General features: G+C 37.8%; 1 long non-coding RNA gene and 1 other non-coding gene across 3 annotated transcripts in view; both read right to left on the bottom strand.

Moving 5' to 3' along the window:
* The window catches only part of LOC141571007 (uncharacterized), a 152,829-nt gene that overhangs the window by 103,900 nt on the left and 33,675 nt on the right, over positions 1-15,254 (bottom strand). The window lies entirely within an intron of this gene.
* Positions 1,900-2,003, bottom strand: LOC141571441 (small nucleolar RNA U13). The gene has a single exon (XR_012496183.1). It is a non-coding gene; the product is annotated as a small nucleolar RNA U13 (small nucleolar RNA).

Below are 15,254 nucleotides of genomic sequence, written 5' to 3'. Positions count from 1 at the left end.
TCCACACCTCCTTTTGAATTTGGTTTATGACAGCAAGTTCTGCTCTGGCACCAGGACCCGTACTCCACTTGGATTTTTATTTCCCACTCGTGTTTGGCTTTTATATTCCAAGTTCAACTTCCAGAAGCATGTTCCCACTGAAAAGAATAATCTAACTGAAGGGTGACATGTGACATTATACACTTCCATGATACTTAAACTACTCCTAAATGTTCCCCTTAAAATAATATATATTTTTTTATTTTTTTGTAGATCCCGCCAATAACATTGATAGATAGCTGACCGACCATTGAGAAGGGCACTATAAATTGGACCAAAACTAAGAGTCTGAAAGAGCTGGGAATTTTCTCCACAAACTTTCGGGTGTTCACACTGTGACCATTGCGTTTCATGGCCTATCCACTTTTATAAGTCTGTTTATGAGTACCAGAGGTTTAGCCACCACTGCTTTGGCTTGCCAGCTTGGACTGACTGCGGCTATTTTAACCACATTCCCCTTTAGAAAGAGCACAGCAAACAGTTCCAAATTCCTGAGGGAACCGTAACTGTTTATACTGAGAAAACTGAGTGACACATCATTTGGAAATTTGTTACTATTTAAGCCTCTAGCGACTTCTTTTTTTTTCCCCCCAGAGTGGTCTCTTAAGGCCTACAACCATACTTCCACCCTGACACTCAAGGATTGATCCAAGGAGCATAAGACTCTCACGGAGAAGAAAGTGGACATCTGGACACCAGGAACCAACACACTCTAAAAATGTTGGCTCAGCCAACATTCCCCATCAGGCAAAGAATGCCACTTTCTTAAACATGAATAGTGAAAATGACTAGGGTCTGCAATGTCTGGAGCTAGAACAGACCAACGACTTAGCTTAGCAACTTGAAGAACTCAAAGTTTTACCTACGGGTCACTTTTGGAGGAGGGGAAAAAACCCAATCTGTATGAAAAGTCATGCTCTAGAATAGAAAGGAATCAAGTGGTTACTTTCTGCCAACCTGTTCCTCACCACTTGTGTCTGGGGTATGTGCTTACCGGAGCCATCCTGACCTGAGAGGGCTACCCATTTCCCAGTCTGACCATTCATTCAGGGCCACTCTGAACCCAGCAATGGTAACTTTTCTTAGATAATCAGACGAACCTTGTTCACTTGATATTCACCTCAGGCTAGTGTTGGTTTTCCTGCCAGATTCAATGCCACCCCACCCTGATCATCCAGCAATGATCCATGTCAGGAGTTCTGACCCAGAGCCAGCCCTGATGACGTCCAGGAAAAATCCTTCCAAACCAATATCCCTGAAGAGGATGCCTCTTTGCAAGTGTCAAGAACTGTTACAACTCTGAGATTTTACCATGCTGTGCAAGCTGACAAGTAGTCTACCATAGCTTCATGGATACTGGCAGAAGACACAAGACTTATAGGTCAGAGACAAAGAATCTTATTACTCACGGCACAGTCAGGACCTTGAGTTTTACGCTTCTGTTGGCTCCCCTTACCCCTCAAGGCCTGTGGGGGTTACACAGAGCAGCCTAGGTAGATTCTGTTCACACACTGATAAGTTTGCATCACAGCTGAGAATCTCTGAGCTTTGGAAACCCCAATCTTTTATTATAAAAGATCAGGCTGCAAGAAAACCTGTCTAAAGTTGCTCCAGAGGGAGACATTATTTTTATTATACTAGACAGCAAAAGAACTGGCCCCCTGCTCCAGAAGGAGATGTTATCTTTATCTTCTATTCACTAGCAAACATATTTGAAAAGATCATCCAGAACAAAAGGCCATCAGTACTTCTGCTTACAAGAGGTAAAGAAACATGAGAAACCTGTGGGAAATTGTCTCTTAATAGTAAGTTGAAAAAAATCAGTGAATAAATGAATGAATGTCATAATTTTTTTTTTCACGTCAGACGGGTAATGTGCCGATGTCGTAACAAGGTTTGTGGGAGGCACATCTCACGCAAAAGCGTGACCACCCAATCATCACATTTACGAACTACAAAAGGATCAGAATGAATGTCATAATTTATGGACATCTTAGAGAAACAAAGTAATGAGTGTTCAATACAAATAATTCATCCATTTTCTACTCCTCTAAATAACACTTAATAAAGGTCAATTCTGTTCACCCAGGAAGATTCTCATTTTATTTTATTAATTTAAATGTATGTTGCTCTTTCAATTTGATAAATGCACTCATTTGATAAATCCTGAAAAACTTAAAAATTGACACTTTTTAAGTTACCAAATACTATCCATTTTGTGGAAACTATTTGTTTCCAATATTGTTTTGTCATTCTACACATAAATGATTATACATATCTCTTTGCTAAAAGTCTTTATCCCAAAGACTAAAAATGCAAATGACACAGGATTTTGAGGTTGCCATTAGTCAAAATAAAGAAAGAATACAGGAAACTAGTACAGAAAGATTGTGCTTCCAACTTCATAGTAGAAAGTTGCTCACAGGCCTTAGAGGGTGATATACATAGGTTTGGGTCACAAAATTAGTTCACAAGCCCTCCTCATCCTCTATGGCTTCCTTATTATATGTTCCTTGGAAGGTCTTTTTTAGGATGGGGCCTTTTCTAAACAAATTAAGTTATTCCAATCAAAAATGGAATGAGCAACACTCAAGGAATTCCAAATATTACGATAAATAAACAGCATGTTGCACACTGTATTCTAGGGAACACAAGTATCCTTTATGATGTTAATAAATATTCTACCATCCCCCCAAATTCCATGGCCAACTAAGTTTGGTAATCTATACATTAAAGTGATTTTTCACTGTAGAACTTTTCAGAGCCTCTAGTTGAGCTAATATAGTTTAAATTGAGCTAATGAGGTTCATTTATCATTGAACTTCCAATTAGTAGATTACACATATGGTATGAAACATTTCCTGAACATGTTTCACCACGTAAAATTTTCAAAATCAGATGTTTTGTATGTAAGGACACTAGATGCTTTATGTTAGGGGATACTAGAGGTCCATAGAACACAGAAAAACTCTGGACCACAAGCTAGGCTAGATGTGGGACTATTGAGACAGTTGGGTGTTAGTTTTGCAAAGGACCTTGAATTATGCTCAGATATTTGGACTTTACTATGTAGGCAATGGGGAAATATCTTGTTGAAATTCTTCTTATCTATTTGGCATGTTTAGGTGCAGTCATTTTAGTCAGAAGCATACTGAAAGATCCAATAAAGTTTCCATTGTGTAATAGATCCCTCCAGAGAAGAGATCTACAGAAGAGAATAACCTCTGTAAACACCCAATTTCAAAATTTAACAGCCTTCAAGCTTAAGAAAATCTTCTTTATACCTAAGAATTCCTATGTAGTAGTCTAAATTAATTTTATTTATTTATTTATTTATTTATTTATTTATTAATTTATTTATTATCCATTCTGTATTCATTGTACTTCCTCTTCTCTGAATTCCAGCTCTAGAACAGAGACGAGCTGAAACACCAGATCCATTTACGGATTGTCCCAGTCTGAGCAAACTTACTCTCCAAGCTTTTATCATTGAGGTTTATTTTCCAGAGTTTGATCATAGTCAAGACTATCTTGGATGCTCTAACCAAGTTTTCTTTGTCCTGCCATTCAAAGAGTATTTAATGAGCACCTACCTGAAGCAAGGCATTGTAATAAGTTCGGAGAGAAATAGAAAGAAGATTTAGACATAGTCCCCTTAAAACTTGTGTACACTTTGGCATATTTTGCTTTAAGATCAAATCAACTTAATTTCTTTACAGCTTTTATTCATTTGTGCAGCTAGTAAGGACCAAGTCTGTAAAGAACTACTCAGTGCGCCAGTCAGTGAATATTTGTTGAGCTCCTACTACATGCCACGCATCCTGTTAGGTGCTGGGGATGCAGCAGTGGCGAGACCGGCTTAGTTTCTGCTCTCATAGAGCTCGTAAATCTAGTTGCAGCTCAAGACAATAAAATGGGTCTGACATATTTATTAGTTATCTGCTCTAAACTCTTTTAAAAATGTTATTAGTTATAAAGGGGGATAAAACATACATGACAAAATGTTAACAGCTAGTTAACCCAAGAGACGAGCATGTTGATACTCATCTTACTGTTCTTTTGATCTTTCTGTTGAGTTGAAATTTTTCAAAGTAAGTTGGAGGAAAGTTTAATACGAATAATTCAGAAAAAAAACATTTGGAGTCCGATTTCTTCCATAATTTAATACTTTCTTTGCTTAGTTGTAACATTTGGTTGTTTCCATATGAGAACTCCCATGGCAGAAGCCAAATCATCACCACAAGAATAAAAGCAAAAACTTGGAGGGCATTTGCCCTACCATAGACGGTCCTGCCACAAGTGAATACTCCATGCCTCTTGAATTTGGCCAACATTTTTGTTAAACACTCTATAAAACATGTCAGCATATTCAGTCTGTGGCTAAGTAGATAAGGAGAATTACAATGTCCAGATACGCTATTTGCTGTCATTCATTTGGCACTTCTTAAGCCATTCTCGAAGGCAAGGCTATATGTTTTAATGATTCTAATAACCTATAACAATTAACAAGCTCAATGTCTTTGGTGTATTAGGCTAAAATATACCACGTGAAACTTCTTCATTTTACTAGTGGCAGGGACAGGATTGACACCACCTGTAATATATCCAAATAAAACAATGTTATTTAGATTTAGGATAGATTTAGGTGGCTTTTAACAATGTCTTACCATGACTAAGCAAATAGATATTATCATTATTTGCGTTTTTATTTTCTCGCCATTTCAAGTTGCCAGATACATCTTGGTCTCTGATGCACGAGGCAGCTGTATTTTCAGCAAGGAATGCATAGAGGAGAAAACCAGTGCATACAAGTGAAGGCCAGTGATTAAAAGGGAAAAGGAACATGAGGGAATTCTATGGGGGGGGGGGGTAAACATGAAACCAAAGACCTACAACAGGTATTCCTAAAGAATAGGCTAATGGGTAATTGACATTTTCCCTCCATTCATTCAGTTAAAAAACATGTTCCGTGTCTGCCGTGTGCCAGACACTGCCAGCAGAGATAAAAGAATACAATATAGTCTCTATCTTAAAAAAACTAAGCCGATTCCAGCTGAGTCATCAGACCAGCAAAAGAGAAATCAATGTGCTTGGTGGAGATAAGAGAGGTGATAGGTGCAGTGGAAACAGCAGCATGGGCCTAGGACGCAAACCCAAATTAAGTCTCTGTCATTTATAACCTATTCCCTTGGCCACATTACCTAACCTCTCGGAGCTTCGAGTTCCTCATTTGTAAAATGAAAATATACCTACCTTGTCCTACAGCTGTAAGAATTAGGGATAAGGTAAGCAAAACATGGGGCACGTAGAAGAACTCAAAATTCATTACAAATACTGCAATAGAGGGATGTGTATAATGATTAACAAACACAAAATTTGTTCCTAATATTTTACAACCTGAAAAATCCCCAAAGTTGCTATCAACCAGTGTCCTAAAGGAAATCGAGATTTTGAGTAGAATGCAATGAAGGGACTCTTTACAGGGATGAGGGAAGAGTGCAGGGACCCAACAGGGCATGTTCCCCAGGAGCCAGCAAGAGAAGGGTGTCATTTTCACCCCCCAGGTTTGAGCCTAGTGACAGGAAGAGACTTGGAAGAGGATCATTCCCTCTACAGGCACATCCCTGCTGTAGAGATGACAGCTCAGACCCTTTGAGTCCAATGTCATCAAAATAATACCCTCGCTTCATAATCAGCAGGCTGATTACAATTTCATTTTCCATTTAGGTTGCCTGCAAGAACAGAAGTGGCTAGCCAGTGAACACAGCAGTTAACTCTGCTCATTGAAAAATAATGAGTTGGAAATGTGTGGAAATAAGTACTCAGACAATCAAATAATCTAAACAAGCACGCTGTTCCAGATGTGGGCTTAACCCAGCAGAATACTGTGGCACCATTATCTAGCTATTATGCACTATTAATTCTGGTTATATTAGCTGTCATGCAGCCTATAATTAAAATTCTTAGGTCATAAAATTTTATTCATGAAATGCTGCTCAGCTATGGTTCTATAGCAGATTTTTAAAGCTAAATTTTACATTTTATCTTTATCTCTGTTAAAATAGCTTTATTTCAGCACTTCATTTCAACATACTAAGATATATATTCAATTTAAGTTGGCAAAGCTTTTGTCAGCTACAAATGTGATAAGCATGTCTTTCTATGTCTTTTACGAAGTCACTGAAAGACAGGTTGAATGCAATACGAATAAGAACAGAACAATTTGTACTCATTCAATTGAAAAACTGTGAGCACCTGATACGTACTAGGCTCTACTAGGCTCTATATTAATTTCTGGGAATGCAGATAATGCAGAAAGAAGTAATAAAACTTTGGTTAGTGAAGAAGCAAAATACAGCAATAAACTAATGACTGGATAGGGTATAGGCAACTTTAAACAAGGGACAAGGGAGGCTTTCCTGAGCCCTAAATGAAGTGAGACTGTCCTATGCTTACCTGATGGAAGAACGTGCCAAGAGGGAAGCAGAAGTGCAAAGATCCTAAAACCGAAGGAGCTTGACGTGTTGGAGGAAAAGCAAGACAGACAATGTAGCTGAGACAGAGTCAGCAAGGGGAAGAATAAAACACTGTGAGGTTAGATGGGTAAACAAAGATCAGATTACGTAGGGATATGTAGTCTCTAGTAACGAGTGTGAATTATATTCAAAATGCAATGCCATGTCCTTCTAAGCTGGCACTGATTCCACTGATCTACTTATGAATACAGCTTCAGAACAGTATCCTTACTGCACTAACGATCAGCCTAGCTAAACATCAAGAATCCAAACATCATAGAAATCATTCATGGCGACAGAAACAACGAAAATTCTCTGCCAAACAAGAATTTAATCTTCCTCAGAAACTTATTCATTACTTTAATCTTGTTTACATATCAGGGTTCTACACAAGCAATCAGAAGAGAACTTACATAAGCCCCCCACTCCATCTATACACCTACCTGCGTCTGGGCCCGTGGATTCTTTCTTGCCCACTGTGACTGTGGCTGAAATACCTTCCTCCTGAGACGAACCCTTCCACCTGTGCGTGCATGCCTACCACTTCTCTCTTAACAATATCGCTCCAACTATTCTTTTTTCTCTCTTCTGCATCTTGATTTTTGCCTTTTGTAGGTTCTTCCCCATCAGCATTAAATATGCAGTAATTTATCCCATCTTAAATACATACCTAAATACTTCTATACACACATCCCTCCCTAGTTACCACCTCATTTCTAATCTAGCTTTTATGGCAAAACGTATCAACACAGTTGTCTACACTTGCTGTTTTAATTGCTCTCTTTTTCATTCTCCTTTGAACCCTCTCCAAGTACATTTCTACTCCCACTCCTGCCATAGAACTGCTCATGTCCAGGTTAGCTGACCTTCTGCTTCACACATTGTTGGTTGTCCAGGCAACAGCCATTTCTTTCTACCAACGTCCTTGCTCATAAAACAGCCAAATGCTTTAGGAGACTTGGGCCTTTTTCTAGCTCAAGGGTCAGGCATCATGATTAGTCTCTAAGCCATTCGCCGTACCACCACTGTTACCAGGCTTAGGAAAGAGAGACATGTCACATTTCTGGCCAACGAAACCTGAGGGAGCTTTTGCTCTTATAATAAAGTGAATGTACTAGCTTGTTTAATCAGTGCCCCAATGGTGAACATTACATTGATTCCTGGTTGGTCTTAATTATTAATCAAAGAGTGACAAACATCTTTTTGCACGTAGGGGTTCTGTTTCCATTCATTTTATTGATTGGACAGAATCCTGGAAGGCATCCTTTCAAGAATCACTTCCCACTCCTATCTCCATTCCACCATCCTCCCTACCATCCTACAAACTGTTTTGTAGCCCTCAGCTTAAACTCCCCACTTCAATCATCCACTCTTAATCAGGTTTTCCACCTTCTTAGGAACATATTCTTTTCCTTATGGCTACTCATCTTTATACTAATATAATGGCCAGCATCCTTATTTGATAATATCTCCCCTGTAAAATTGTAAGTTCCAGGAAGGCAGGGATCCTCTCTGTTTTTCTTATCATTGACTAGTCAGCACTTCTCACCATGTAGGCACATAGTAGGTACTCAATAGTTATTTGTTGAAGACAGGACAGTGAGCCAGAAAAAAGGAAACCCACTGCACAATAATCCATGAAAATGTTTCACACACAGAATCGCGTGACATTCAGACAGTCTGTTCCTTGTAATGAGAATGAGTGTATTTTATTCATATGGTACATTAGACAAACTTTTTTTATTCTAAGTAACAGAAGTAAATTCTGGATAACTTAAACAAACAAACAAAAAAGTGGGGACGGGGATTTACTGATTGAACACAGGCTCAGGGGAAGAAGTGGACGACCAATCCCCAGGAAGGCAGGAGCAAGGACAACTAGGAAACCTCAGAGCAAGAGTTCAGGCCTTATTTCTAGGCATTGGCATTAATATAACAGGCTTCCCATCTTACCAGTCTGTATGCTTCTCTCTTACAAGTTCCAAATTGTCAGAAGAGAGAGTCTGAATGGCCCAGCTTGTGTCAATTGTCTGTGTATACTTGGATCAATCAACTTTGGTTGAAGTGACAGTGTCACATAGTATAAGCATGGCCACCCCTGTGTTTTGATCCATTCCTAGAAAAGAGAAACTACTGAGATCCTCGTGGCTGCTTCTAATGACATCCCCTTTCGGGAAGGAGAGGAGAGACGTTTATATTGTCTAGCAACCATGCTAGAGCAAGAGAAGTGGCAATTTCAGGGGTGAATTCTGTTAACGAACAAGTATTTGAATACATCTATTGTTTATACATATTTTTACACATCTATATCTATTATTTATAGTTATATATAATTTATGCCTATATTATCCATATTTATAATATAACTTTGATTATGGAACTTTTCAAACACATGAAAGTAGAGAAAAAATTGCCATGACGCCGAGTTGCTCATTACCCAGCTTTAACAATTACCAATATTTTATTGTCCTTATTTTATCTTTTCTGTAACCCAAAATGTGTTTCCTAGTGTATTTTTAAATAAATGCCAGACCTCATATTTCATCTTGTAAATATTTTAGTATATATCTCTATTAGGTAAAGAATTCTACAACCATAACCATAATATCATTATCAGTCTAAACTAAGTAATAATTATTGCATGTTCGGTGCTATTGGTGTAGATCCAGTTCTATAAGGCTTGCGCCCTGCTATCAAAGAGTTTACAACCGAGAAGGAATTATAAGACTTTTACTTAAATAACCAAGAGAAATAAATGCCCTAAGAAAAGTAGAGATGAGTGCTCGCTATAGACTGGTCAGAAGAGGGAGGTGGTCATGAAGACTGATGAAACAGTATATTACAATATGATCAGGAGCCCCAAAATAAGTATGTGATAAAAAGAAAATAAAAATGAAGGGGGTCACTAGAAGCTGAAGTGGAAGACTCAAAATTCAGATCAGCACCTGGGACTAAAGGACTAGAAGGAGAAGTGGGAGGTCAAAGACCCTGGACTACTCCAGAAGTACAGGAACAGAGGACACAGAGATAAGGGAGGGAGACCCAGCTGTCCTGGTCTCAACTGAGGGACAAGTGAAACTCCCCAGTGAGTATCTCAGAGGCTACAAGTGATGAAACCAAGAAAAGTCAGGTCTTGCGGATTCTCAGCTGGGATGCACTGGTCCAGCTGAATCTGTTCACTGCTGGCTTTGCTTCTGCTTGTATGGGACTGTGATGAGTTGTTAAATATTTGACCGTCACCCCTGATCACAAGTAATAGTTCCATGACATTGGCTTTTACTGAAAGGCATCGATCATTAGCGCCTAGTGTGGTGCCTAAAACAGAAGGCACTCAAATGTATTGGGATAGAACAGATGAGTGCATTCATTTTACATTGCTGTTTAGACATTTTATTCAGCTCTTTCTAAAGATATATAGAACATTTTCATTCATTCAGTTTCCTTATGTTTTTAGAGCTCCAACTATGATAGCTTCCAGCTATGTTGAGAGATTTTTTTCATTAGCTCAAGCATAAATTGGTTCCAAGAGAAAAATGAAGAAAGAACATTCTAGAGAAATATTTTTCTCAATATGCCTCAAAACGTATACATTCCTAGTACTAATTGGAAAACAACCTTAAAAGAGTACTTAAAGATTATTACCAAAGTAACATTGTTGTCGTTTAGATATTTCTTTTAGTTGCAGTAGCATGAATGTAAAAATCATACATCATAAATACCAGTAAAATATCTGATGAAGGAATGCCTTTAACATTCCTTAAAAAAAAATAACAGATGTTATATTTTAGATTAACTTATTTTTCTATAAATCAAGAATTTCCTAAAGATTATATAGTTCTGTCATTTCTAGTAGTAATCTTTCCTATGACTTACTACTTACTATTGCCAAAAAAAAAAAAAAAAAATGGAGTCAGTGTGACCGTCATCTGTTATTCACACAAAGAGTTAATTCACACACTCATCTACATAACTACTCATAGTCAAAGGGGTTCCTGAGCGAGTTTTATCTTGTATGAAAGGGCTCAGTCAACTAAGCTTCAAAAACAATGTGTTAGAATGAATAAGGCTGGTTAATAATGGATCATTGAGTCATTGGACAGGAACCATCTTTGTTATATAAACAAGTTTATAAAAGTACAGTGTTGAGTAAGAAATTTGGGTTGCTCCAGAAATCACTGAAGGTCATAATTTAAAATTATATGCAGTCTCCTCAAGTATCCATCTCAGAAGGTTGTGCATCTGTTTTGGTTTGTTTTTCTGAGAAGTAACTATTCACGTTAAATTAGAAAACACTGCTCTACAACAATAAAAATAAAATGCAAATTGTGATCTCCAGAGTTACTCAGAAAGTTATGGCCATCGCATATGTCAGTAAGAATCCCGGCAAGACATAAATGAGTACGGAGAGAGTTTAATGGAGAAATATTTAGAAGGGGTAAGCAGGGTTAAGAAAATTAACAAGTGATAATAAGGCGCTTCAAGGCTAAAATAATTGGGAGTGTTTACTATACCTAGATCTGAAGGTGCCAGAGCAGAGACTGGAACCTGAAGAGGGTTGTCGCTGTGTGTGTAGGAAAAGGATACTCAGAAGAAGTTGTGGACGCAGGTAGAGGAAAGCAGATATGAGGCCAAACAGAGAGGGCACTGGGTGAATAACCTCACTCCTTCTGCCCGTCCAATTTCCTTCCAATGCCTCCTATTGGCTGAAACCAAGTGAAAGACAAAGGACAACGGAGCAAATTGATACAGTCCATAAAGGTCAGTCAGAGTAGAAAGTGAGTCTGGAAGGGAAATGGAAAATTTCCAACACATATTCCCTTCCAACATTATAAAGCTAGTTTGACCAGACTTACATATTTTTCAATAGCTTCTCTCATCCTCATGATGGTCAAATCAAGAAGCAATCTAATAGGTATTTAGGAAGCTCTATCTAGATTCTAGCATTATACTAAACTCATATAGAAAAACATAAAGAAGTATAACACATGGATTCTGCCTCCAAAATAAAGACTGTGGAATAAATATAAGCAAGATTTTTATATACGGAGGGGAGGGGTGCCAAAAAATGTATACAAGTGGACACTTTGGTCAGCGTTGCTCAAGCAGAATTTCACTGTAATCAGAAGTGTCTGGATGCTGATGGTAACCACTTTGGGCACCTCTTGTAACTGCAGAAGTCAAACATGACTTGTATTTATCTTTTGTTATCGGTGTATATTGAGTGTTAAAATTTTAATACAGTTTTCCTTTTTTAAAATGTGTATACATTTTTTGGCACTCCCAGATATTTATATCTATATCTATATCTATATCTATATCTATATCTATATCTATATCTATATCTATATCTATATCTAAATCTATCTATATAGATCTATCTATCTATCTATCTATCTATCTATCTATCTATCTATCTATCTATCTATCTAGATAGACAGATATTCTGCATTTTGCCCTGTATAATGTGCACTTTTTTGCCCACATTTGTGAGGGAAAAAGAAGAATGCGCATTATACATGGGTAGTACTAATTCCGTATGTATATAAATGTTTTTAATTCTTTTATTTATGCTTATGAGTTAAAAGTGTAACTCTAGAAATCAATAACGATATCTGTATGTAAAATAATACCCTGGAATACGTTGAACTTACCACGAACTTACAATGATGAAGAGTTCTTGGCCTTCTATGATCCCTAAATATTGTAAATTTGTTACTGGTACATAAAATGTCTTGTACCTTGTATCTGTTCTGGTGTTTTGTAATTATTTGATACATAAAATTTCTTGTATCATAATATGTTAAAAATAAATGCTAAAATTCCTTTATAATACAAAAAACACAAGTATCTAAATGTAAACAAATACAAATTTGAATTGAAAAATTAAATGAAAGATTTTTTTCCCTGAAAGTTTGGGCCAAAAACAGGGTGCACATTATACACAGGAGCATGTTATACATTGCAAAATACGGTATATATGTGTTTATATACACATCCACATATACATACATACTTATGTATATACTCATATGTTACACACACATATACATATATACACACATACACATATATACACAAATATGTTACAAGTTATAGATCATGAAACAATTGAAGATTTGGCTTCAGGCAAAAGCAAGAGTGTCCTCTAAGGCAGTTTTTAGACGGTTGTGTGTGTAAATTGCAGTTTTTGCAATTTTTATATATACTGCAGGAAAAGAAAGTTGTAGATCAAAATGTTCTTTGGAAGTGACAGTAACCTAACATCCTTAGAAACACTCTAGCAGCAACCTGGAACTTTGCCCAGCCTGTTTTGCAGGGTAACCTATTCCAGGAAAGAAAAGAAGGCTGAAGGAGAAATTGCCTATTCTTTTCGTCATATTAACATGCACATTTCCCTAAACAGCAAAGACGGAGAATCATCATAATACCATTTTCAACATCTGTAGAACTATCACATAAAAGCTAAACCCAACATCAACTGGTGAAGGATAGCTATTTCCTCTACCTGAAGTGCTTTCCTTACTTCTTCATTATGCAAATTCCTATTCATTCAAGATTCTACTCAACCATGAACTCTAACGTAGCTTTTTCTGAGTATCCACAATTCAGGCAAAGCCAGACCCTCCTCTGAAATTCAACTTCTAAAATGATTAAAAAGAGTTACTTTTCAATGGTATCCTGGTTCATATAATTACATTTGAAGAAGCTACCTGGCATTTTCTTTTACTACTTCATTCCAGTATAAAAATTTCATAGAAGATATATATGACTTGCTTTGTTCAGAATGAAAGCATTACCCAGAGAGATCTTTCATGGGTAATAAAATTTTCTAAGAGAGAAAAATAAGAACTTGCAATAACCATTGTAACTTCTAAGACAATAACTCTAAATTTGAACATATGAAAAATTTAATACAGCATTGAAAGAAAAACTCTCTTCGCCCTTTAAATATCTCATCCTTTGTTGAATAAAAAGCTATTACCCAACCACCATTCATTTCTCTTTTAGTAGATTTTTCATAGAAATAAGGTTATCATTTTTTTGTTCTGTAAGCACACCTACAGGATTTAATGACTTCATAACTTAAGCCATCTTTGATCCTCATTAGTCTTAAGAGAGGAAATAGAAGCACTTATAGATTCTCAATAATTACCTTTTTATTTGAAAACCAACCATGATGAAACTGAGGAGAATGTGTCCTGGAACTATATAAGGCAAAACAATCTAAATGGAATGGAAAGCTAAATAAAATGCATACAAATATGAAGAAACAATATTGTTATATCAAATTTCCATTTAAGATTCTAGAAAGCATGACTATTTGGATTTCAAAACAAGTTGGGGATGAAGGAGATGGTGAAATGGGTGCAACTTCCTCCAATTTTTCCATTTGAATCAGGCATATGTCTGGTTTGAATACAAAACTATTAACTTAAAGCAGGTAAAAAGCCACCACTGTCAAAGAAATTTGGGAAGAATTTAGAGCTATTCATTCATTTCTCAAAGACTTGTTAAGTGCCTGGTCTGGGCCAGACACTACCTACATCTCTCTCCTTACCTGTATCATCTAGTTGGAGTGTCATGCGGGAGACCCTGCTCGCTGCGCCATGTGTCATGCAGGGAGGCCTGCGGGGTCTCTGCTCCCGCTCCCCACACAAGAACGCAGGATATGGTGAGGCCAAAAAGGAACACCCACGGAGCCATAGGTAGGGGAGTCATACCACTATATTCTCTCTGGCGGCACTATACTCTCACTGGAGGCTGGATCCACACTGTCCGCAAACCGCCATCCACGCTTGCCAGCCCAGCCGCCATCTTCTTGCTAGCCCCCATTCTTCTCTCTCTGCTAGCATAGCCACAGCAGTTATATTAGTGGCCAATGGCTCACTGGTTACAGCTGACGGCCAACTAGCCACAGCTGATGGCCATGCAATCACAGTTGGCCATTTACTACCTGAGCCAACACCTTTCTATGTGAGGCCGAGAGCCTGGAAACTACTTTCTGGGGCTCTGCCCCCACAGGGAGATATAATATAAACATGTGAAAAGTACACATTTTAAGCTGCAAGGGGAAACAAGGAGTTAGCATGTATTAATGGGGCAGCTACATTGTATACAGAATCCTATTGACTTCACAATGACCCTATGAGCTAGATACTAGGTTTACAAATGGGAGACTAAGGTTGGAGATTCAATGAATCACCAAGTTTATTAGCAGTTAACCACCTGCTAGTGAGTAATGGGATTTACATTCAAACTAAGATCTGTCTGACTCCAGAGTACATTCTCTTTTCTCTACCCAATGAGAGATGAATCTTGAAGAACATGAGGAGAATCTTGAAGGACCTCTGCGTACAGACCTTAGCGTGTGTGCAGTGTGACAAACTACTGGCAGACACCATGCCTAGTGGGGTAGAGCATGATGGGAACACAGAGCTAGGAGCCATCGGTCCTGTGTGGTGGAGCCAGGTCTGTCTTCACAGAGAACATGAACAGACATTGGGCAGGGGAAGGGAAGAAAAGTAGCACCCACTTTTTACAAACATTAAAGACCATGGCTAATTTGGGGAATATGGAAAAGACTATAATCTCTGTGGCTAGAACACAGGAGGAAGTGGCAGGTGGTGCAAATGGAAAGTGAGGTTGGGTCAAATCCTAAAGATTTAAGAGGCATTTTTAGCCATGCTGACAAGGAGTGTG

This window comes from Rhinolophus sinicus, linkage group LG04 (assembly GCF_036562045.2).
Source record: "Rhinolophus sinicus isolate RSC01 linkage group LG04, ASM3656204v1, whole genome shotgun sequence".
NCBI classification, from domain to species: Eukaryota; Metazoa; Chordata; class Mammalia; order Chiroptera; family Rhinolophidae; genus Rhinolophus; species Rhinolophus sinicus.
The sequence above is the reverse complement of the archived record's forward strand: the minus strand, read 5'-3'. Positions and strand labels throughout refer to the sequence as shown.